The 23,926-nt window shown below is 46.6% G+C and overlaps 1 protein-coding gene and 1 pseudogene across 3 annotated transcripts in view; both read right to left on the reverse strand.

Annotated features, from left to right (window-relative positions):
* MARK2 (MAP/microtubule affinity-regulating kinase 2) overlaps positions 1-23,926 on the reverse strand; it is a 66,443-nt gene that overhangs the window by 30,910 nt on the left and 11,607 nt on the right. The window lies entirely within an intron of this gene.
* Positions 22,455-23,093, reverse strand: LOC102868095 (annotated as a pseudogene). Its single transcript, XR_439022.1, has one exon. The product of XR_439022.1 is annotated as a fatty acid binding protein 5 (psoriasis-associated) pseudogene (transcript).

Raw genomic sequence — 23,926 nt, forward strand, 5'->3', positions numbered from 1 at the left:
CCCTCTCTCAGCGTTTATGCAACAGCCTTTCTACCTGGGTGCACATAAGCCTTTGGCTCTGCCCTTCCCTCTGCTGTTCCCTCAAAAGGAGCGACGGCTCCACACCTGGGCAGGACCAAGACCCTGCTCCTTCTGCCACATCTTCCTCTCCAAGTGGGAAAAGTGCTGCCATCCTCGTCCTCCAGTTACAGAGGGTGAAGATCACTGGTGGAGGAGGAAGAAAGGGCCACCTACAACCACTGGGCAAAGTTTGCTTGTCCCAGAAGTCACCAGGGCCAGGGGTCAGGCCTCAAGCAAAAGTGACAGAATCCACCCAAGGCTGTCACTGTCACCTTTGTCCCAAACTGTCCCCACCTGGCCAGGCAGCAGTGCAGCTGCTTCATTTCAGTGGCCATTAAAAATGCAACTGGTTGCTGTTTCCACAGTAAAACTTATGCAGGCTGCTCCTGCTAAGAAGCTGAGGTGGCGGCTTCCTTACGCGGCCGCTAACTGAGAAGCCACACGGGTGGGCACTGAGTGTGGGAGGAGGTGCAACCGAACCACAGGTCAGTCAGACGAAGCGACCACAGGTCAGTCGGACGGAGCAGAGAGCCCAGCACACCTCTCCCTCAGAACAATCACAACACAGCTGTGCAGACAACTTTCTGGGTGCGGTGGGCGTGCACACGCATGTGTTGTGTGCAGTATGTGCTTCCTTTTGTCATTTCCTGATGTCAAGGCCTCCAGGAAGGCAGCTCCCTGGTGTGACAGATGCTGCTCAGACTGCAAAGGTGGAAGGACACTTCCACAAAGCAGATGTGGCACACGAGTCAAACCGTGCCCAGCTCAGGATGGGACCGGAGGGCGGGGAGGGAACGATAACAGACACTTGTCAAGGTGCGGGATGGGAACGCCAATATAAAACCAGGAGATGATCAGACATCATAATTACCACATTAATTAAGTGCAATTAATGTTATAAAACAAAATGTACATGAATGCTAGATGTAAAAACCAGTCTAATTTGTAACTTTCACTCAAATCACAAAAGGGGAGGAACGGGGGGGGGGGGGGGAGAAAGGAACTTAAAAAAAAAACCACCAAACTCCCAGTTTAAGAATAACAAGGAGTAACCTGAGGAAACTCACTCGCTACCCTGGAGTCAAGGCGAACCCAAAGGGACCCTGTAGAACAAAGTGGCAGCACCATGAATTCACCGCGGCTGCATTCCTCCCGGAAGGCGGCTCTGGGGTTAGTCCACAGAGAACCTGCTAACCCAAACAGCGGGGCCCCTCTGCCAGTTCAAATCCATCAGCTGCTCCGTGGGAGAAAGACAGCCAATCTCCTCTGGTGAGCCTTTGAAAACTCATGGAGGGGCAGCTCTGAGGCAATTCCAACTTGACAGGATGCGTGAGTGAGTGATTCTTCATGGAAGTGAACCACATCTTTTTCTTGCAAAGCAGCAGGGAAGGGTGAACTGGTGACTTGACAGACAACTAAATACTTTAACCACTGTTCCACCAAGGTGCCTTAATACAGAGGTGTTCTCTGTCTAAATGCCACCAAGTCAGAAATGACTCACAGCTGACCACCCAGCAAGTTTTCAGAGGCTGTAAATCTGCAGCAGCCACTGGTGGATTTGAACCACCAGAGGTGCCACCTTTGGGTCAGCAGTCTAACTCCCTACAAACTACACCACCAAAGCTCGCTAATACAGGGGCCATGTTGAATACCATCAAGGTGGAACCAACCCACAGCTGACCCTCCTGTGGGTTTTCAGAGGCAGTAAATCGTATGGGAGTTGACTGCCCATCTTTCTCCTGTGCAGCAACTGGTGGATTTGAACTGTGTGCCTTCAGGTTGACAGTGTAGCTCCTTATCACTAGGCCACCAGAGCTCCCTAATACAGGGGCAGTCAGCACAAAATAACCAAGGCAAAGATGCAAGAGTGACAGTACCAGGCAACACTGGCAATTAATATCATACATGCAGTCCTGCAACAGAATTAACACTACATCAAGTGCCTGTTGAACAGTTGCAGGATGGCCCAGGGAGTACACCCACAAATACAGCTGAGTTTGGCAGCAGACATGTCTATGTACAAATTCATACACACTGCAGTCATGTACACAACAGAACACACGGGCACAATCATGAAAACTTAGTCATAACCAATTACTTTGCAGGCCTAAGTCACTGAATTGAAAGCTTATGACCATAGCCTCTACGGCCATGAAGGACAACTGACCTAATACAATCCATAAAGACCACATTCCAATCCTCCATTGGTGAGTTGTGGCTGGGGTGTTAAAGCCAGCAGCTATCTAAGACACAATTAGTCTCTTCTTCTCTGAAGCAAAAAATGAGTGATGAAAACCAAAGACTCAAGGAAATAATCAGTCTGAAGGCCTAATTTGTGAACCACAGCCTCCACTAGCCTGAGACCAGAAGAACTAGATGTTGCCCGGCCACCACGATACGCAAGTCTGACCAGCATCAGGTAGAACAAAAGGCAAATTCCTAAATAAGACATACCTTACTAGTCTTAGAGCCTCATAAAACCCCCTTGACCATGGCTCTTAGATAACCTCCAAACTTGAAACTGACCTACTCTTGGAGATCAGATTATAGCTAAACAATAGACAGGCTTATAAAGTGAAAGGAAGGTACACTTTAGGGCAATCAATCATATATGGGGCCAAAAGGGCATTATTTGCCCAAAAGCAGCAAAGATCAGAAGGCAGGAAAGATGGGTGGATGTGAACAGGAAAGCCTGGGAGGAAAGAATAATGCTGGCACATTGAGGGGACTGCAACCAGTGTCACAAACAACCTGTGCATAAACTGTTAACTAGAAAACCAATAGCATCATCAACTTCTACCTAAAGAATAATAAAGTGTTATTGTGTGTATATATGTGTGTGATCTGTAATTTACAAATAGCATTATTCTACAATGGCACTATTTTCCCATAAAAACACTCAAGGACTTAGCCCATCAAGGACTTACCACCGTATCTTAAGTAGCGGACTTATGATCCAGACTACGGGCCAGGAAGAAACATGAATTCCAAATTCCTACTTGGGAAGCAGGAACATCTCTTTGTGCTCCATGTACCAAGGGCCACAGAAACTGGGGGCAACTAACTTTCGGGTCATGGCTGAGGCCTTGAAACAGAATGTGAAACAAGAGAGGGAGGCTTCAAAGTGCTGGTGATTAAAGACTTGGGCATCTGCTGTGCTTGGAGCTTATGGCTGGGCAGGGCAGAGGGTGGGGAAAGGTCCCAGATGGAAAGAGGGTTGAGGCTGGAGGAAGGGGATTTTTTTAATGAGGACTGGCTTCTGGAAGGGCTGATTAGAGAAACCAAGTAGAACATCTTTCAGTTAGGGGCAAAGGTGCTCTAAAACTGTCTCTAGCTTGAAAGTAACCGAAGCAAGGCAGGGCCTCTGCAGTCTCAACCCTGGCCGAGGGCAGAGGCTGCTGGTGCCTGTTCCTAAGTGGCTATGGCCTGGCCAGGTACTCTGGCTAGCTTGCTAGATATATGAAGGAAATTTCACCTGTCAGGTGTCAGGGGAAAACTACAGGTTGTAAAGTGAGAAAGAGTACGCTCATGACTTTGGGCCTATGATGACATGCCTCCTGACACTTTGCTCACTTGCTGGCATCAACGCTAGTTCTCCTCCAGGATGCCTTCACTGCCTGTGCATTTGGCTTAACGACGGCCCCCTCCTGTGACAAGTGCTTGTTTAAAAATACCTTTTCTAATCAGTTTATCTTTTCAGAGCCCAGAGAAGACAAGCTGAATGCACTGGTTTCCAGGTAAATGGTAGGGCTCAGAGAAGGGTCAGCTTACCTCCCAGCAACAGAGGTTCTGGGTTCAGACTGGAGGCTCTGAGCTTTGTCACCACTGTGATCTGAGCCTGGGAGAGGGACTCTGATGTGCTGGTGTGCTGGTGGAAGCCCTGAGGAACCAGAACTACCATTTAACAGGTGGCTTTGGGGAGGAAATGGGGCAGTTTTGGCTACTGTGACATGAACTGCAGACAAGAGAATTCTGGCTTATTCTGAAGGGGGCAAGCGGCCAAGTCTTTAGCTCTCCACCTCCAAATTCATACTGGCAGTGCTAACTACCAATAGGCATGGTGCTCAAACACGCACCTGAAGATTAAGAGGAAAAAACGCACCACAAACCACCCAGGATACTGCTCCAAGAACGGAGCTTGGGCAGCACAAAGCCACTGCTGACCATTCTGTTGCTCACTCTAGTCCATGCAACTAACAAGGCCAAAAGGCCAAAGAACTTAAAGGAGTCCCTAACAAGCTATGAAAACACAAAGTGTAAACTCAGAAATGACCAAATACTGAACACCAGCCCAAACCCTTAGAACAATGTCTGGTGTTCACCAAATACCACAAGCTTGGTATCATCACTCTAATTTTCATACACATGCTTTTCTAACATTATTCTGTAGGTTGCCAAAAGATATGCCAGGGGCTTGAGTGTCTTCGCCCATTGTTCATCACAGAGGTTATGCATCTTGAAAAAACAGAGCTCTTTTCTACCTGACCTAAGGGGAGTGCTAGAGTTGAAGGTCAAGTTCCAGACATCCACTTTCATGGTTCAATCTTGGACTTGGGCTTGTAACAGAACCAGAAAGGGCTCCAGCAGCTCAACCGTCTTATGCTTTTCCTAAAAGGCCACTCTATTCTGATAAAAAAGCACTTTAAACATACCTATCCTACTGGAGGAAAAGCTAGAGTACACATCACAGCTCCTGCAATACACAATGTTGGCAATCATATCAAGACTTTCTAGATATAAAGACCTAGAAACTTGGAAGTCACAGTCACTGGGAAATGTGACCAGTATTTCGCTTACTCTCTTCCCTAATTCCTATGCACTTCTCAAGGGAATTGTGATCCCATCGGTGGGGGATGGAGGGTGGGAGTGTGTGGTAGTGACTGAAATGGATGGCTTAGAGACTCAGCAGCCAGAAGTGGTAGCCAGGCTCCCATCACCAGCTAGCTGTCCCTCACACAACACAACAGATCACTGCTTACAAAGATGGGATTTTTGGTGTTTGGGTTTGTATCCCATAAACCAGCATCTGTGTCATGACAGCTGCCATGTCCTGGGCTCCTACAGATGGGATCTGAGATACAAGGGAAAGAGAAATGACACGACAGAACTAGCAATTCTGGAATGATCAAGGCAGTGGCAAAAGGGACAAAACAGTTCATCTATCTTCTCACAGTGGAAAGAGCGAGCTCAGGAGGGTCAACTTTTTCTCTCTGATCCTCACGAAGGAGGCAGACTCCCCATGTCCCTTCCTTGGCTGGCCCAGGCTTCCTCCTGGCATCTAACCCAACAGCTCTGCCATGTCAAGTGACTGCAGTATCTAACACTGATGCCAGTCATCCCATGAAGAGATACCAAGGTCATGTGTGCTGGGCCACACGTCCTGCTCTACTTGTTTCTAGACAAGAGGATTAAAAGAACCCAACAGGGAGAGAAAGGGGCAAACCTGGTGCACAGAGTGAGCTCTGAGAAAGCAGCATAGAGGCCTCCCGCCAAGAAGCCTTTTGCTCAAATATAAAGCAGAAATCTCTCACCAAATGCCAAACCAGCTAACTATGCCAAATACCACTTACGGTCAAATGACCTTGAGACATGCTCAATTTTTCCAATGCTTTTGTATGAAAGGTTAATGTTGGGGTTTGGTTTTGTTTAGGGTGGGCATGAGTCACTATGAGTTGGAATTGACTCAACAGCAAAGAGTTATGGGGGTGGGCAATATAAGGCCCCCTAGAGGCCCCAAATTAAATGAACACCTAAGCAAAATCTTTCTAGTCCCCTAAGAAATGTGTGCCTAGGCTGAAAGAGAGCTGTTTGTTTAAAGGTCCAGTTTTCAGAGGCCTAAACTCTCAATTCGAAGTCAAGCTAACAAGACTGAATTTCTCAGGCCACATCTTAGCCTAACCAATGTCAGAACTGCCTGTAAGACAGCTCCAGGGCAAGAGGGGCTCAGGCGGTTGAGAGTCTGGGGACCAGGCCAGGGTTATCCTTCCTGACAGTCACTATGACAATGACAGTCACTAGCCACAAGACACAGGAAGGACGGGGGGAGGTGGTCAGCACCTGAGCCTGGCTCCAGGTAGTCTAGGCCCTGAGAGCTGTGAGGCAGAGGGTGGTCCTGGCTTTGCGAAATTAAGACTCTTTGTCCTGGGTTCCACCGAAAAACTGTTTGTCTCAGCTCCTACATAAGCAACCCTCCCCACTCAGCAAGCCGAGGCCTGGTGTCTGCTGTGGGCCTTTCGCCTCACCAGCAAGAGGGGGGTTTCCAACTGGTGTTGTTCCCTTGGCCGGAGAGGTCACCAGAAGGGCTAAGCTGGTGCCCCTTCCCTCACCAGACAAAAGGGGAAACATGTGAGCCACGTGCTGACAACCTCTGCTCCTTCTCCTAAGCAAAGGAGCAGACGCCACGTTCTGAACTTCTTCCCACCACTAGTCTTGCTGAGGTCAGAGAAGATACACAATCCTAAACAAACAGGCTCGTATTAAGTTAGTAATGAAAGAACCTAGAACCAAAGAACCTGGCTTACGGGAAAACAGGGATATTGTGCTGCAAGAGATTCCAAGAATAAACTCTCCGAGCCACCCACCCAGCTTTTCTGACGAGCAGGGGGTGTTCAGAGCGCCTTCCATCTCCCTGAGCAGCAGCGAGCAGGGTGGGCCCGGGCAGACACACACCTAGCTGGGTCCCTACCTCCCTGGTGTCCACTAACGCCAGAAGGAGCCCACACCTGCCACACCTCCACAAGGCCAGGAGCCCGAGCTGGCAGTGTGCTCCCGACCTCACATACTCACGAATCCATTAATCTTCCTCCAGATCACTGCTGTCATGCAGAGCAGGGAGGCGGCCTGGGTCCTGCTCTGAGCTGGTCACTCCAGTTTGCTTGGCACGGGTGGGGGGGGAGGCAGAGGAGGAGGAAGGGAAGATTATGATTCTCTTTCAAGCCCCGCCCCTAAAAGAGGGAGAGAAACAGCGAGGGTCACGCTGCAGGAGCACCCCAATGTCTGGACAATAAGGAGCCCAGAAGCTGCCCAGAGGAATCTGGGGAAAGATGGGGAAACCAGCGGGCAGAAGTGGGCTGGTCTCCTGCAGAGAACTCTGAATGATATTCCTATCAGAACTGGAACACAACAAGAGGTGGGCAGCTTTACGAACTCTGGGAAAAGACAGGAAGGGAAACGGTAAAAGCTGGACAAGCACGGGAACAGAACTCAATCCCTGGCAGGATTGGGAAGAGCTCAGCTGTCTGTGGCAATGGGCTCTAGTCAGAAGGGTAACAAGGTCCCTTGAAGTGTCCCCCAGTTGAGCAGAGCACCGGCCAGTTTCCACCCCCTCTGCCTTTGGTGACCTGAACCCGAGTCGGAGCAGGATCCTGTCTGCTTCGCTGAAGTGAAGGTCTGCAGCGTTGGAAGCGAAGGGGAATTTCATTGGCTGTGCTGTACAATGAGTCTGTGACCAGGGGCAGAGCAGAGGCCCCAGAGGATGGCTCCTCCCCCAGGAAGAGGAAGGCCCCCTCCTTTCCATGGCAGAGACCACGGCTGCCACAGAGAGGTGCTGTTTAGCGGCAGAAATGTTTTGTCAGAAGAGGTGGGAGGGATGGCCACTGGGTACTTCCTCTTTCTCACCAACCACTACCAGGAGCTGGCTGCCTCGCAAAGCCTGCAGAGCCTCTGGTGGCAGTAATGGCCTGTGAGTCATTCGCCAGAAAAGGGAAAGTGGTCCCTGGGACTGAAGAAGTGGCGCAGTGTCCCCAGCCACATGCTCCTCCATCACTCCAAGAGCCTCCCACCCAAGACTACAACCTAAGGCAGGCTGCTGTCCTCCACACGGGCCTGCTCACTGGCCACCCTGTCCCTCCGCTCTGCACGGGAGGCAGAAAAGGGCAGCACTCATCTCTGTTGCCACATCACCCGTTTAAAGAATATACTGTAAACCATGGAAGTTGAGTTGTACGTGTGTGTCTATCTACATTTATATCATATTCTATCTAAGAAGCAATTGGAGTCTTCTTTAGAGGCAAGAACTGTGAAACTCTGTCTTGCTTAGGGCAAATTTTCAGGAGGTGGGAACCAGTCCTTGGAGAAAAACAAGACCTTCAACAAGATGGACAGAGGGACGGGGACAAACGTAACAGGCTTGAGCACGACAGAGAATAGGGCACAGGAGAGGACAAGGCTCAGAACTGCTGCTCACAGGGTCGCTATGAGCACAAGCGCACAGAGTCAAAGCCAGATCATGAAATGGCACAAGACCCGCTAGTGTTTTGTTCTTTATATACAGGATCACTTCAAGTCAAAAGCAAATCAAGGGCATATAAATAAATCATCAAACATAAAGAAACTGATTTTCAAGCTAAACTCGCATGTTGTTGTTGTTAGGTGCCATCGAGTTGAGTACGACTCCAATGGCTTTTGGATTTTTCCTACAATTGCAGTTCCTGCTTCCCTCCTTCCTGCCCCACTCAACAGCCACCCATCCCCAAACGTAGCAAGTAAACTTCCAGCTCTGTGCTGCACCCAGCCTCCAGCATCCCTCCTCCCCAGCCCTCTAACCTCACAGGGTCCTGGGGGTCCCTCAGGAGCTCCCAGGCAGCCCCCTTTCTCTCCCTGCTGTATCTTCCTTCGGCAGCTGTCTCATTCACCACGCACAGGACTGGGAGGGAAAATTTTAGGACTCAGGTTATCTCTGAGTCTTCAGTGTTCAAAAAGTGATGAGTATTGAAGAGAACCAAAGAAACCAATTGCTGTCATAGTTCATTTTGACTCTTAACCCTCCTCCCCACAGAACACAGTAGGACGCCTCGCAGGGCTTCCAGAAGCAGAATGCCAGCAATCATCGGAGTAATGGGCTTGAACTGCTGACCTGGTTAGCACCTCAGCACTTTAACCACTGCACCACACCACCAGGGAATCTGGCACTAATATGTTTGGAGGAAATGCTTTCGGATTTCAAGTTGATAGTCACAAAGTTGGGTCTTCCTCCCTGGATTCTTCCTGAGTGACCTTATCCAACAGCTCTCAGCACAGCCCTGTTCCAAGCGAACCACCAACCTGGCCAGGGCGAGGATGCCGGGACCACTGCTGTAAATACACTCCCGAGGGCCTGCTGGTGTCTCTGTGGATGCAGTCCTGGCAGCCTTTCAGAACTCATATCCGGGTTTGGAGCTGAGGCCTGCTGCCCTTCCACTTGTCCTTTCCCAGTGTCCCCTGTGCCTGAGGTCTGGCAGGTGGCCCCCATACAGGCTTTCTCAGCAGCAGGCCTGTCTCTGAAGTGGAAGCAATGGGGGTATGGCACAATGGTCCCATGAGAGATCTATCTAGTCCAGACCCAACTCTGCCCAAACAAGTTATACAACCTTGAGCAAGTCATTTACACTCTTGGGACCTACTTCCCAGCCTGTCAAGTGAGTGGTTGGAGAGGAGCACTGACAGTCTATCTGTCTGTCCTGGGGAGCAGTGAAGGACTCTATGCTCCCAGCCTCCCAGGCCTATGCCAGGGAGATAGTGGCTGCAGGAAGTGGGGATTGTTTGCATGTCTGAGGACCATTTCCTGGCCTTGGCTAACATTGCTTTGCCTGCTGAAAAGTCCAGCTCTGTATTTAACCTCACCAAACAGGCCTGGACACACTCCCACACTGGAAAATCTCCTCTCCTAGGGCTGAAAAAGGAATGGTAACCTAGGTGACAACTCCGAATATGAAGCGACTAAACAGCAGAATGCCTGAGAAATTAGAAACATTACGACCCTGAACTCTGTGCCCACAGGGAGGGTGTGTGCTCCCTCGATGGAACCTCTTCACCATTTACAAACTTCTCACTGTTTCACCCAAAAAAGCAAAGCCAAGTAAACCCACTGCCATCACTGGAGCCCAGGCGACGGAGCAGAACTGCTCTCTCATCAAGTTTCCAAGGCGGTGACCTTTCCATAAGCCAACTGCCACAGCTTTCTCCCATGGAGAGTCGGAGCCACTAACATTCTGATTAGCACCCGAGCACTTAACCAGTGCACCACCAGGCATCTAAGAGAGCACCTGCTCACCCCCAGCGTCTCTAAATTAGCATGGCTATGACTCCATGGAGCAAGGAAGGGCGCAGTCATCTACTTCCAGCAGGCTCCTGGCTCGGGGCTCTGGTGGGGCACCTGGAGCAGGCACAGCCCCAGGGGGGTGAGCTGCATAGCGAATGCCTGGCACCTGTCCCGCCCGCACTGTGATTCCCACAGCAGCCTGGCTCCTCTGTGGGCTCCTGGGTGGGGTGCTGCCTGCCTGCCTGCCACAGGCAGGTAATCCATGAGGAGAAACTGAGCTGGCAAAGCCCAGTGAGCAGCAGTTTCAGTCTCCCTGCCCAGAGTGGGGGCAGGGGCCCATGAGGGAGGCCTGGGAAGGGAGGCAAGTACAAGCCGACCAGTCTAACAGGTCCCCACTTCCACCACCCTATCCAGCTAGTGCATTCTTCAAAACAGGAGATTCAAAAGGCAGGTGGAGCTTTTACAGCCCAAGTCCCAAAGAGGCCTCCACTGAAGACCATCAGTGCAGAGAATCAAAGAGAGACTGGTCATCTTTCCCACTCTGACTCCACTCCACCCACAATGGTCCTGAAAAACATGATCCCTGGTTGCCCCACATCTTGGTCAACTCAGAAGTGCAAATGTTTTCCCCTGAGACGTTCAAAGAAAAAGCTGGGCCCTCGCCATCCCCAGGCGCTTAGGTGGTGTGAAATCAGTTCTTCCTGTGCCATGTTCCTGAGCTTTTCTCCACTATAAATAACTCCAGCCTCCTGACACAGACCACATGATCTTGCCAACTCTGGACAAAATTCCCAACACTCAAGTGTACCTCTGCTCACCCATTGTAAAGCAAGGATGAGGTCAATTTAACCAGAGGCAACAACGGAACCAGAGCTGCTTAGCAGGGTTGCAAGCAGAGAACTCATCAAAACCAGAGGGCTTGGTTTCCTGGCTCTGTCCCCACCTGGGGCAGCCGCTGGTTCACACCTGTGCTCTCCTCTCTGCGTTCTTACATAATACACTCATATGTAAATTCCACCCTCATCCTCTCATCCTGAAAAAGTTTGGTCTTTCTAGTCATTAGCATTAGTTGAGACTTGGCAAAAAGCTGGGTAGAGGCAGGGGTTTAATTTACAATCCCTATGGACATACTTCCCAAGGGCAGCTATAATATGGAGAATGACACTTTATATAATTAGTCTTCTGATTTTTGTGTCACAAATAATTCAGAGTTGACTATGTGTAAAGCACTCTCACAGGCTCTGGAGGAGAAAGGGATCCAGAAAGGACAAAACACAGCCCAGCCTTCAAAGGACCTGATAATCCAGTGAGATAAGCACAAATCACACAATCCAATGTGGGACCAAGTTCAGGAATTGAAACTACAGTCCGCACATTTCTCCATTTCCTGGAGGTCTGCGTTTGTTTTCAGAAGATCCATGGGTTAAGGGAGATCACAGACCTCACTTCCTGGCAGTGTGGAACGTTATGCAGGGAATCTATCACAATTCTGGGCGTCCTAGGACGGGGGTGTCCAACCACTGCGTCCACCGTGGGAACAAAGGCCGAAGCAGGACCTACACTGAAGAAGCAATTACTTCTCTTCCCCCTTCTGGAAAACACAGAGGGATCCAATAAAAAACAAAGAAGATATGGGAAGAGTTTAAGCAAGCACAAACTCGGGGTTCTTGCTCATGGAACTACAGCCAGAAGAAGTCCTCAGCCACAGGAACCTCAGAGGGTTCTCCAGGGAAAGATCTAGAGAGGTTACTAGACTCGAGAAGCCCTATCTCAGTAATGGCTATCACCAGGGAGGCAAATTTACATTTTCCCTTGCATTGCTCATCTGCTGGTTGTCAAAGTTGGCCTCCTTTCTTAATCCTCATTTAGCCAGTGCCGGGCTCAGTTCACACTGATGCCAGTTTCTAATCACGCTCTCGCTCACCAAGTCAATGGTGGTTAGCTCTTAAGAAGATAGCAGGGAAGAAATTCTTCCTGGTGTGTTAGAAAGAATTCCCTAGACATAGAGGATTTATATAGAGGATGCCATCTAACAAAATGCAGGACCTGGGGATAAAGTCTAAGGCCCAAGTCCTCTGGGGGGGCGGGGATGAAGACCCAATTCTGAAGCTAGGTCTTCTATCTTAAAATGGCATAAGCTGATGAGAAGCTTGGTCACCTTAAAAGAAAAGCACTTCCTGGAATTAAAAAACAAAAAAGAAAGAAAAAGTAGGTGAGGGTGAAGAGGATTTGGTTTAAAACCCTTCCTGTGTAGCAGATACTAGATTAGCAACACAAAGCTTTTATACAGTGGTTTATTCACCATAAGAATTTTCTAATATAAGCATTCTGAATGTGAAACTGGGATTTCAGTTCCTAAATGTTTATTATTGAGAAAAATCCTCATACCACAATCACAATGAAGGTTTAACATCAGTGTTTGACATTTTGTCATGAAGGGATTGGTTTGAACAGCCTGGGCTTGGCAGCTTGCCCTATCGGCTGTTTCACAAGCAGTTTCTGTGGTTTCAAGAAAGGCAGGGTGTTTGCTTTTAAATACTATCTCAAAAATATATTTCAGAATAGAGTTCAACCATTCCAAGACAGAAGGAGGGAATGAAAACCAAACCAAATAAAGGAATCTGGTGCTACCAAATGGAAAGGCAGCACACCAGAGCTGAAGGGGACATGAGGACATTACTTACTCACCGCTTGTCCCCAAAAGGCCAAGAAAAACCACCATGTTACTTCTTTATGACCAACTTCAAACATCAGGACCCGAGACTAGCACTAATGACACAAGATTAATAAAGGGAGATTCCTACAAAGATCTTCATTTCTCCAAAAGGATTTACTTAGTCCAGATCGATTTGTTTATTTAAAAAAAAATCCCAACAGTTCTACATCAATACAAAAGACTGTCTTGGAATCAATTAGCAGCCACACCTCTCTGGCAGCTGATGATGATGGTAATTAAGGTAGAGATTTTTCTCTCTGGGAATTCCAGTACAGTAGGGCAGAGCCCCTGTGGGCCTAACCCATTATGGCAGCCTTTTCATTAGAAAGGAAGATACCGTGGCCACACACCTTCCGAGGAAGCAGTGAACACCTGTGTGGGGACAGCTATTTCTTCCGGGGCAGCTGTAGGTGGTGCACAAGAATTTTCTAGAATCATTTAGAAATGGCATACAATGTCACTGGAGATGTGACTTGGAGTGCAAAAAACCAACCACGGAGTCTTCCTCTTCCTCAGCCAGGGGGACACAAGTAGCTAAATGATACTTAATCAAGGGCAACAGTTCCCCCTTTATTTCATGCTCAACTCCAGGAGCCAGAAGTGACTCCTAGGTGACCTTCCTCTGGCCTTCCCAGGTTGTAAACAGCATGGGAGGAGATTCGAAGCACCAGAAATCCAGCTTTTTTTTTTTTTAATTTTTTTTAATGGCACCAACAGTCTTTACTGGTGGCTACAGAGAGAAGGGGAACACAGCAGCTCCTGCTTCCAAGCGGTGTTCCAAGTCTTGGGCCGCAAACTTCAAGACACACAGCTTCAAGGGCAGCAGTACAACTCCCTATTGGCATCTTAAACTGGGCGCAAAAATTGAGATCATTGCTAATAATAACCATCACCAAAACCTCAGCTAACAGAATCAAGAAAAAGCAATTGCCAAAGTAGTCAAACCATACACTCAAATTCAATTAACGCCGATCCCACAGAGAGGCCAATACAGTAGCCAATCTCAATAAGGAACAATAGCAGGTGTCCTGGACTCCCTCTCTGGCTGAAGGGGCCAACTTCAGGAAAGGAGTGAATTGAAAGAGATCAAACAAACGGCAGCAGGAAACAGCATTGTATTACACAAGCAGTGGGGTAAAGACACCCACTGCAGAACAGCCAGAGTTCAGCTCCTAGGATTCAGCCGGCTAGTCCCAGACAGACAGCCTGGCACGAACAGCTCGAGGCTTGGTGTGCTTGGCAGTTGATACTAAAAGGAAGTGGTCAGTGCCGCTGCTCCAGTCAAGTGGCACATAAAAGGTTGTAAAGAAAGAATGTTAGTTTGTTTCACAGGGATAAAATTTTCAATTAAGAACTATAAACAAAATGTTTGGGGTGGTGGTGGTGTGGGAAGAGTTGTGTATGTTTACAAAATCTTACAAAAAAAAGATTTCTTGAATTGCAGTATTTCATGGATTAAAAAAAGAAATAATAGGACAGTTAGTTATATCTAGGAATTCAAACTGTCCTACACGGTAAGGTATTTACTAATGCAGTATAAATTTTAGGTTTCAGGGTACTGCTTTTTTCTAAAAGAATTCTTTAAATTCAAGAAGATGGAAAGAGATAAAAAGGAGATTCAGAAGATAGTATTAAATAATGAGCTTGTTTTTAAAAGTTTCCCATAGCTATTGCATATAGTGCTTGGTACCAAGTCGTTGGGACTATGGTACCTGCATGCCCAACACTGCTACCACTTTTACAAGAGGCTACTTGACCACAATGACACAACCTGGCTTGCTGAAAATGAGCAGGACTTGAAGGGCTCGCTGCACAAGGTCAAGGACTACAGACTTAAACATGGACTGAAGCACATCAAGAAAACAGAGATTCTCACCACTGGGCTGACTGGGAACATCCTGATAGTGAAGAGATTGAAATTGTTAACAGCTTCAGTCTGTTTGGCTCCACAATCTTGGTATCAGAAGTCAGGAAATCAAAAGACAAATTGCACTGGGAAAGTCAGAGCAACGATATCAGTCTGGAGACTAAGGTGCAGGTGATTCAGGCCGTGGTCATGGCAATTACTTGCTATGTGTCAGAAAGCTACAATGACTACAAGAGAGAATTGGTGCCTTTGAGCTGTGGTGCTAGAGAAGAGTACTGAAACACCATGGACTGATAGAAGAACAAACAGGTTGGGTGAAACCAGGCTACTCTTTGGAGACAAGATTCTGAAGCTTCATCTGACATACCCTGGGCATGTTGCAAGGAGGGACCAGTAATTGGAGAGGGATGTCATACTTGGGAGGGTGGAGGGACAGCGCAGGAGAAGATCTTCGATGAGATGGATTGATTCAGTGACTGGAGTAATGGAGATAGGTGTGTCAGAGATGATAACATTTGCTCAGGACAGAGCAGGGTCAGAACTGTTGAACACAGGGTCACCATGAGTTGCAAGCAACTTGAAGGCACATAACAACAGACCACAAAAGGCCACGCTCAGCAGAAGAGGAGGCCACGCACAACTCTAAACCCAGTCTGGGAGACATTTTCCACCCCACACTGACTAGGAAGTAAGGTAATTCAAGAAGAACTCTCTTATAGCCTGGGGTAGAGGCCTTCGACAACCAAACAAATCTATTTTACACTGACACGCTCTGGAGACCACCTCAAACAGTTGAAGCAACATTTCTGGGCCTGTTTCCTCGTCTGCAAAGTGGGGAAAATAATGACTTTTGTGAAGACTGAGTTAATGAATGTAAAACACCTAAAACAAGTTTATGTGACATGGTAAATGCCCAGATGTTGGCTACTATTATTATGTTTGATAAAGAGAGGGAGAGGGAGCTCTGGTGGCCGAGTTGGGATGGAGTTGCACTGCCAAACCAAAGCTACGTGCTTTGGATCCAGCGGCTGTTCCACGGAAGATGGACAACCTCCTCCCGTGTGATGAAGCCTCTGAAGACCCAGTGGAGGGCCAGCTGAATTGGTTCTGACTAGACGTTTATAGCTGAAGAGACCGAGCCTCAGAGGCAAACGTGGGTAAGCTTAGTGAAAATGGCTGGAAGCACTGTCTACTCTTCAAGTTCTCAGCCTAGATAGTAACATTGAGGTTTTAAACAACTTGGAACAGTATGCAATGCACTCACAAGGCCAATCATTAATGAGCTGTTGCCCAAGTTAACAGAATAAACAAATCTTTGAAAGCAAGTCTTTTCTAAATTAACAAATGTTGAAAAAGATATGGGAAAAGTAGAACCCACTGCTGTGCGAATGCTTTTAAAATGGTGCAGCCATGTGGGAAACAATGTTGTTGTTGCTGCTGTTAATGTTATGTTGTTAGGATCCTTCAAGTAGATTCCAGCTCATACTGACCCTGTCTCTATCCAAATGCTTGAAATCTTGCCCAATCCTGCACAATCCTCACCACCTCCTTTGTGCTTATGTCCACTGTTGTAGTCACTCTGGATAAGAGTGTGGCAACCTTAAAACACTAAAAAGAGAACTACCAAAAGGTCCCAAGTTCAAATCTACCAGCTATCCTCAGAATAAAGATGGGCAGTGTTGTTCTGGAAAGACTTACAGCCTCAGAAACCCTCCAGGGTCATCAGGAGTTGGAATTGGCTCCATGGTAGTGAGTCTGGTTTGGTACAGCTGCTGTGGGAAACACTGGAAGCTCAAAAGATCAGATGGGAACCTTAGGGAGTTGTGTTAGGTTAATGAGGGAGTGCCATGCATGGGCTGAACTGGGAGCCAAACATATATGGGCAGTTTATAGGATGATGGAATCATCCTCCCTATCACCTCCTGTGATCACTTGTAAGAGACTAAGGGCGGGAATACAACACAGCCCTGTTCTGACATAAGAGAAATTCATGTAGGGCATGGTCTGCATTACCATCTTTTATCTGCAAGAAATAAAAGGAGAGGGGAACAAGCAGAGAGGGGGTCCTGACTACTGCCAAGAAAGCAAGCCAGCAATGAAAGCTTTGAACCCAGAGTCCCTGCCCTGATAGTCCCCTAGACACAGAGGAAGACTGATGCCAGAACACTTACCTACAAGGACTCCCAGGCCCACAGGCACTGAAAGGAGACAGGACCCTCCCTCTGGGGCCAACAGTAAGAGAAAGCCTTCCCCAGAGTCAGTGCTCTGAATGCGGCATCTCTGTTTGTTAAAGTCAAATTCATCTTCCTGTGGCATCTGTGTTACAACAGCATGAGACAAAGGGAGCTCTGGTGGCCTAATGGCAAGAAGCTGCACTGCAATCCCAGAGGTACACAGTTTGACTCCACCAGATGCTCTGCTGGAGAAGAAGGAGCAATCTCCTCCTGTACCAGTCAAATCCAATTTGACGGTACATACACAAAACTAAATAAATAAACAAACAGCATGAGACAACTAAGACCTAAGAAACAACACAGGACAGGAGGGCAGGGACAACTCAACAGAATCACTGTCACGAACTGTATAGAGGCAGGGGGAGTACTGTCTATACAGACCAGTAACTAAAAAGGTTATACAATACCATAAGCTCAATTATGGCACTGAAATAAGTGTCACAGGCTTATTTTTGGGGGGCGGGGGGGAAACAGGTATTGTAAAAACCAGCAGAAGATTATGATACTTGCTGAGGGACAAGAAATGAAACTACATTAAATGAGGGGTTTGTTTTTGTTTAAATGGATCTGATGAGACATGATTCTGAGCAAATGACAAGCACTTACAGCCACGTCAAATGACTATTACAAGGAAGCTACAGTCTTCCATTTGTGGTTGTTGTTGTTACGTGCCGTCGACTCGTTTGCGACTCATAGCCACCCTATGTACAACAGCCCTAAACCGTGCTCTATCCTGTGCTAATCTCATTTCCTCTGACACGCCCATCCCGAGTACCCCAGTCACTGAATCAATCCACCTCATAGAGGGTCTTCCCCTCCTGCTCTGTCCTCCTACTCTACCCAGCATGATGTCCCTCTCTAAAGACCTGTCTCTCCTTACAACATGTCCAAAGTATGTCAGACGAAGCCCCAGAATCCTTGCCTCCAAGGAGCAGCCTGGTTTAATCCTCTCTACGATGAATCTGTTTGTTTTCTTGGCAGTCCATGGTACATTCAATACTCTTCCCCAGCACCACAGCTCAAAAGTGTCAATTCTCCTTCTATCCTCCCTAGTCATTGTCCAACTCTGACGCATAACAAGTGACTGCAAAAACCATGGCCTGTATCAGGCAGACCTTAGTCTCCAGAGAGACACTGTTGCTCTTGAGTTATTTTGGAGAGGTCCCTAACCGCAGACTTTCCCATCGCAATACGTTTTTTGATTTCTTGGCTACTTAGTAGCATTTGTGGTACTAAGAGAAAATTTTAGTAGAGGAGCTATAGACTTATAGGACAGGTACAGGCCAAGAGAACTATAGTGCACTTTAGAAATAATACATGTACCACCATTTTTCTTGCCTCCTAAAGACTTATCAGGGAAAGACAAAATTTATACACTTCAAGTCTGCTCTTAAACAACTCTTACAAGGAGTCTGAGTGGCACCGTGGTTAAAGCACCTGGCTGTCAACCAAAATGTCAGTAGCTCTTGCTGTTGTTAGGTGCCATTTAGTCAAGTACACTCCTAGTTACTTATGAACAAAAGATCTGAACCCTGTCCTATCCTATGCCATCCTCACACTTTCTGCTCTGTCATGCAAGAGGTCACTGCAGCACTCACTGTGTCAATCCACCTGGTTGAGGGTCTTCGTCTCCTTTGTAGACCCTCCACCCTGCCCAGCATCATGTCCCTCTTCATGTAATAGCACCTCCGAGCAACATGCCCAAAGTATGTGAGGCAAAGCTGCCTCATTCTTACCTCCAAAGAGCACTCCAGCTCCACCCTCTCCCAGACATATCTGTTTGTTCTCCTGGCTGTCCGTGGGACCGTAGAGCACACTTAGTAATAACCGCTTCTTGTGAGAGGGATACGGCACTCTGCTTTCATGAGGATTTATCGCCTGCAAGAACTTATGCACAGTTCTGTAGTTGTGTGCCGCTGTGTCGGAACAAACCCACAGCTGACCCTCCAGCACGTTTTGAGAGGCAGTAAACTGAACAGGGACGGTCCATTCCTCTGTGGACCAGCTAGCCCGTTTGAAATGCGTGTCTTTGGGATTGCAGTGCAGCTTCTTACCAGAGCTCCCCCTGGGAGCAGCTGGGCTGCTGAGTCAGAACTGACTTGGCAGGGGCTGGGTTCTCAACCAAAAGGTTGGAGGTTTGCATCTACCCAGAAACACCTGCAAAAGGTTAGATGTTTGTACCTACACAGAGACACCTCAGAAGGATGGCCTGGTTCCAAAAAGCACTATGGAGCACCGGTCTGTTAACACATATGGGATCACATGAATTCAAGACGACTTGGGGGCAACTGGTTTTCTTACTAGACAGAAATGTGGAATGATAGGCATGTTTCATTAACAGGTACAAGAAGAAACAAGAACAAAACAGGTTCAGAGGCTATGTAGGGGCTACCGATTGGGTGTTCTGGCCCTAGTGACCTACCCCACTTGTAGACACCAAGGTTCTTCAAGGATAGAGGCTAAGCAAGCGTTGCAGTTTTCAAATTTGGAATTGACCAAAAGCCAACATAAAAGCTTAAAAAAAAACACCCAAACCTTACTGTCATAATGAAATCCAAGTAAGCCAAATGATCTTTTTAATGGAATAAGAAAGGAAGAAGGGGAGGAAAAAAAGGCCAATGCTATATATTCGAAGGTGGAGAGAAGCCAAGTTTGGGCCAAGTCCCCTGGGTCACTGAGAACCAGCTTCCTTAGCTAAGACTGCAAACCAAGGCAGCGAGTGTCTCCCTGACTTGCAGCCAGGGCTAAAGAGGGATCGCTCTCCACTGAGTCAGAACCAACCCACCGCTGAACCCCCAGCAGGTGTTCTGAGACTGTAAGTCACATGGGAAGAGACTGATCACCTTCCTCCCAAAGAGCAGCTGGTAGGTTCAAACAGGCAGAGAGGCGCGGCCTTTGGGCAGTGCAACTATCCAAGGACTCCGGTGCCAGAGCTCCCACAGACAGGGATGCTGCTGTGTGCTGTCGAGTAGAAGCTGACTCATAGCTGACCCTCAGCTGGTTTTCTGAGGCTGTAAAATCACCTGGGAGGAAACTTCCCATCTGTGTCTCAATGAGCTGCTGGTGGATTCGAACTGGAAGAAAGGAGGAGCCTTTAGGTTAACAGTGCAGCTCTCTATGGATTATACCACCAGAGCTCCCAGAAACAGGGATGTTGTTGTGTGCTGTCAAGCTGAAAAGGACTCATAGCTGACCTTCAAGCAGGTTTTCAGAGGCTGTAACTCGCATGGGAAGAGACTTCCCATCTTTCTCCACAAAGGAACTTGTGGATCTGAACTACATGCCTTTGGGCTGACAGCTCAACTCTTTATCATTAAGCCACTAGAGCTCCCTAGAAATAGGAACAGGGGCTGGAAATTGCAAAACAAAGGCTCACTATGAGGTCATAACAAATAACCAATCCAGCAAGAACAGGGACAATCAATCCTGTATTTGGCATAAAGAGGTTCTCATTCTTTTGTCTAAAAACCTTTTGCCACTCTTAATTATTAAGTGTTTCAAAGAGTGCTTTTTTTATGTTGTCATATGATGGCAGGTGCCATCAAGTTGATTCCAATGCATAGCATGAGAACAAAACACTGGCCCATCCTCACCAGCGCCCGTCGCTGCGGCCTCCGTGACAATGCTTTTATCTTGCTGATCTACTTTACAAACATGATGCCTTTCTCAGGGACTGGCTCCTGCTACACAGCATGCCCAAAGTATGTGGGACTAAGTCACACACCCTCAGTTCTTAGGAGTATGCTGGCTGCACTTCCGCCAAGACATGGATTACAGCTACTGATATTTACCATATAAGAGGCTAAGACTGAGAAAATGTTGCTCTATTAATTAAAACAGCATTACTAAAACAAACACAAGCAAACTTATTTATGAAAAATAACTTTTGTCCAAAAGATCAACTTAATACATATCACAGTGAGTCTCAAGTAGGCTGGCCTTTAAAACTTCACAAGGTCATGAGAAAATTTCAGACTACCACAGCTAAAGAAGAGTCTCTGAAATAACCAGGCACCTGAACTCTTCAAAATTACCACGGTCATGCCAAGGCGCATAAAGACTGAGAAAGCATCACAGAGGAAGCTGTAGAGTGTGACGACTAAGTACAGTGTGGTAACCTGGCCTGGATCCCAGAGCAGCAGACACACATCTGAATTCCTATACTCTTGTTAATGCTACTGTTACCAGCAACGCTACTCCAGTCACATTACCTCTGCAGCAGCCACCATGTCACTTCAAATCTCCAAGGGTCTTCAGCAGTACCACACCAAGGTTAAGTTTTAGTTTAGATATACACTCTATGGTTGTGCAAGATGTTGATATAAGGGGATGCTGAACAAAGACTATACAGAATTCTTTGGGCTATTTTTGGAGAGCTTCTATAAATGTGAAACTATCTCAAAGTAAATTAAGCTAGAAGAACAGCACACCAATAGAGGCTGGGAATTTTAAGACAAAGGCTCATTATGAGATCATAGAAATAACCCACCAATCAAGGATTGAGAGAATCAACACAAGTTTTATCTACAACAGTAATTCTTAATTCTTACACTTGCTGGTTTCAGAAACCCGTTGTACTCTTAAAAAAAAAAAAAAGAGTCCCCAAAAGCTTTAAGCACGCTAGCACTTACTATATTAGAAATTAAATTTGGAAAACATTTAAATGTGTATTAATTTAAGCTCATTACATGTAATGAGTAACTTACTTTTAAAAGGAAAAAAAAGAAACCATAACTTCATATGTACCAAAGGAAGTCCATCTAATAAAACTGTCTTCTAAGACCAAAACACAAGGTGAGGAAAAAAAAAACAAACACAAAAACAAGGACTGACTAAAGTTGGAAAAGAGAAAAAGAAAGAAAAAAAGGAAAAATTAAAGGAACATACAAAACAAAAAAGTGACTTGCAAAATAAACACTCTCCCACAGTCAAAGTTACTCAGGTTACAGAGACTTCTGGAGCCAAACCTGCACACCAGCCATCAAGCACCTTCCCAAAGCCCCTACCACACAGGGACTTCAGAGGGTTGGACACTGTCAAACACTTCTGCCACAGCTACACCAAGTTACCTAGCCCCAACCAACCACACCAGACAATCAACCAAGTTTTGTCCACAACAGTGCTTTTCTCAGAGTCTGGTCTTAGGAATCCTTTACATTCGAAGATGACTGAAGATCTCAAATATTTTTTTTTATCTCAAAGATCTTTTACATCATTCTAATTAACAGTTACCTTATTAAAATGTAAAGTATAATTTAAAAAATACATTCATTAATTCAAAATACAATGTCATTGCCTGTTTATACAAATAATTTCTATTTTTATCCCCCTATAAAAGCAGTTTCATGAGAAGAGTTGCACTGTTTTACATTCTTGTATGCCTCTCGAATATTTGCCTCACGGAAGATAACTTATCTGTTTCCACATCCATTATTTTGATAGGTAGCTAGCTGGAAAATAAAGTTTAATAATCTTTCAGATGCTGAGGATTTCCCTCTTTGATAATAGATCAAAACTCAACAAGTTGTAGTTTGTTTTGGTTTGTTTTTTTTTTATTAGCACAAACACATTTATTTACTAACCAAGGAGAGGATTCTACTTAAACCAACACTTTGAAATAGCTGCATGTAAAATGTTTGTGGCAGAAAGAAATGAACACAGTAGTGGGGAAAAAACAACAAAATGAAGAAGTGGTATGGGGATCTGCTCATTGAACTGAGCTTGTTCATTCTTCTAACTAATTCCTTTCCAAAGCAAAGATGGAATTTTTATTCTACTTTTTCATAGATCCGAGTGCAGGTGACATTGTTCATAACACATTCCACCACTAATTTCCCATCTTCCAACTTTCTGGTGATTGTGCTCTCCTTCCCATCCCACTCCTGGCACTGAACCAAGGCACCATCGGTAAAGTTGCAGACCTCTGAGTTTTTCTGCCATCAGCTGTAGTTTCTTCAAACTTTTCTCCCAGGTTACAGGAGAATTGTGTTTTCTTCAAGGTGCTTTCGGTTTTCAAGGTGAGGGCTTTGCCACCAGAAGTGATGATACAATCTGGCTTGGTCATTACACCCATTTTCTGCAGAGCCATTCCCACTCCCAGTTCCTTCATGTACTCATCAAAGCCTTTGCTGTCTACCAGGCGCCATCTTCCTACCAGCTGCTGAACGGTGGCCATGGTGGGCGCTGAGTGGAGGGCGTGCAGAGGAGGCAGACGAGGGATGGGCGTGGCAGGAGAGCACAGCGTCAAGCCGTAGTTTTAATGATGAGTAGCATGGAGAATCTTGAGCCGTATTAATGAACCGTCTATATACTTTAACATTAAAATCTACTGGTCATCAAACAACAAATGCTGGCGAGGTTGTGGAGAAACTGGAACCCTTATTCACTGTTGGTGGGAGTGTAAAATGGTGCAACCACTGTTGAAGGCTGTATGGCGCTTTCTTAAAAAAGTTGCAAATAGAAAATCATTTGACCCAGCAATTGCACTACTGGGACTATACCCCAAAGAGACCATAACTGACATCCAAGCAGATAGATGCACACCCATGTTTATCGTGGCTTTGTTCACAATAGCAAGGAGTTGGAAATAATCTAAGTGCCCATCAACAAACGAATAGAGAAGCTGTGGTATATTCACACAATGGAATACTACATTGCATTGAAAAACAAGAAACTCATGCAATATTATTCAAAATGGATGACCCTGGCTGGAGGACATTATGCTGAGTGAAGTATCTCAGTCACAAAGGGACAAATACTACATAGTGCCACTGTTGTAAAATGGGACTGACATTGGGGTTGGGAGAGACTGAGAAAGATGGGATAAATAATGTACACCGCACTGAAACAGATGAGGGAGAAAACTGTTTAAAACGGATATGTGATTAGGTATTATTGTCATGATGGGAGTCCAGAATGAAGGCTGCATAGTGGAGTGGACCTGGGGGGAGGGATTGTAAAACAATGAAAGAATTTTTCTTTTACTTTTCAAAGAGAAGAGTGTACTGGGGGGAAAGGTGGGCAGGGAGAAA

Source organism: Elephantulus edwardii, unplaced genomic scaffold, assembly GCF_000299155.1.
Source record: "Elephantulus edwardii isolate Elephantulus edwardi_28Jun2011 unplaced genomic scaffold, EleEdw1.0 scaffold00328, whole genome shotgun sequence".
Taxonomy (NCBI): Eukaryota; Metazoa; Chordata; class Mammalia; order Macroscelidea; family Macroscelididae; genus Elephantulus; species Elephantulus edwardii.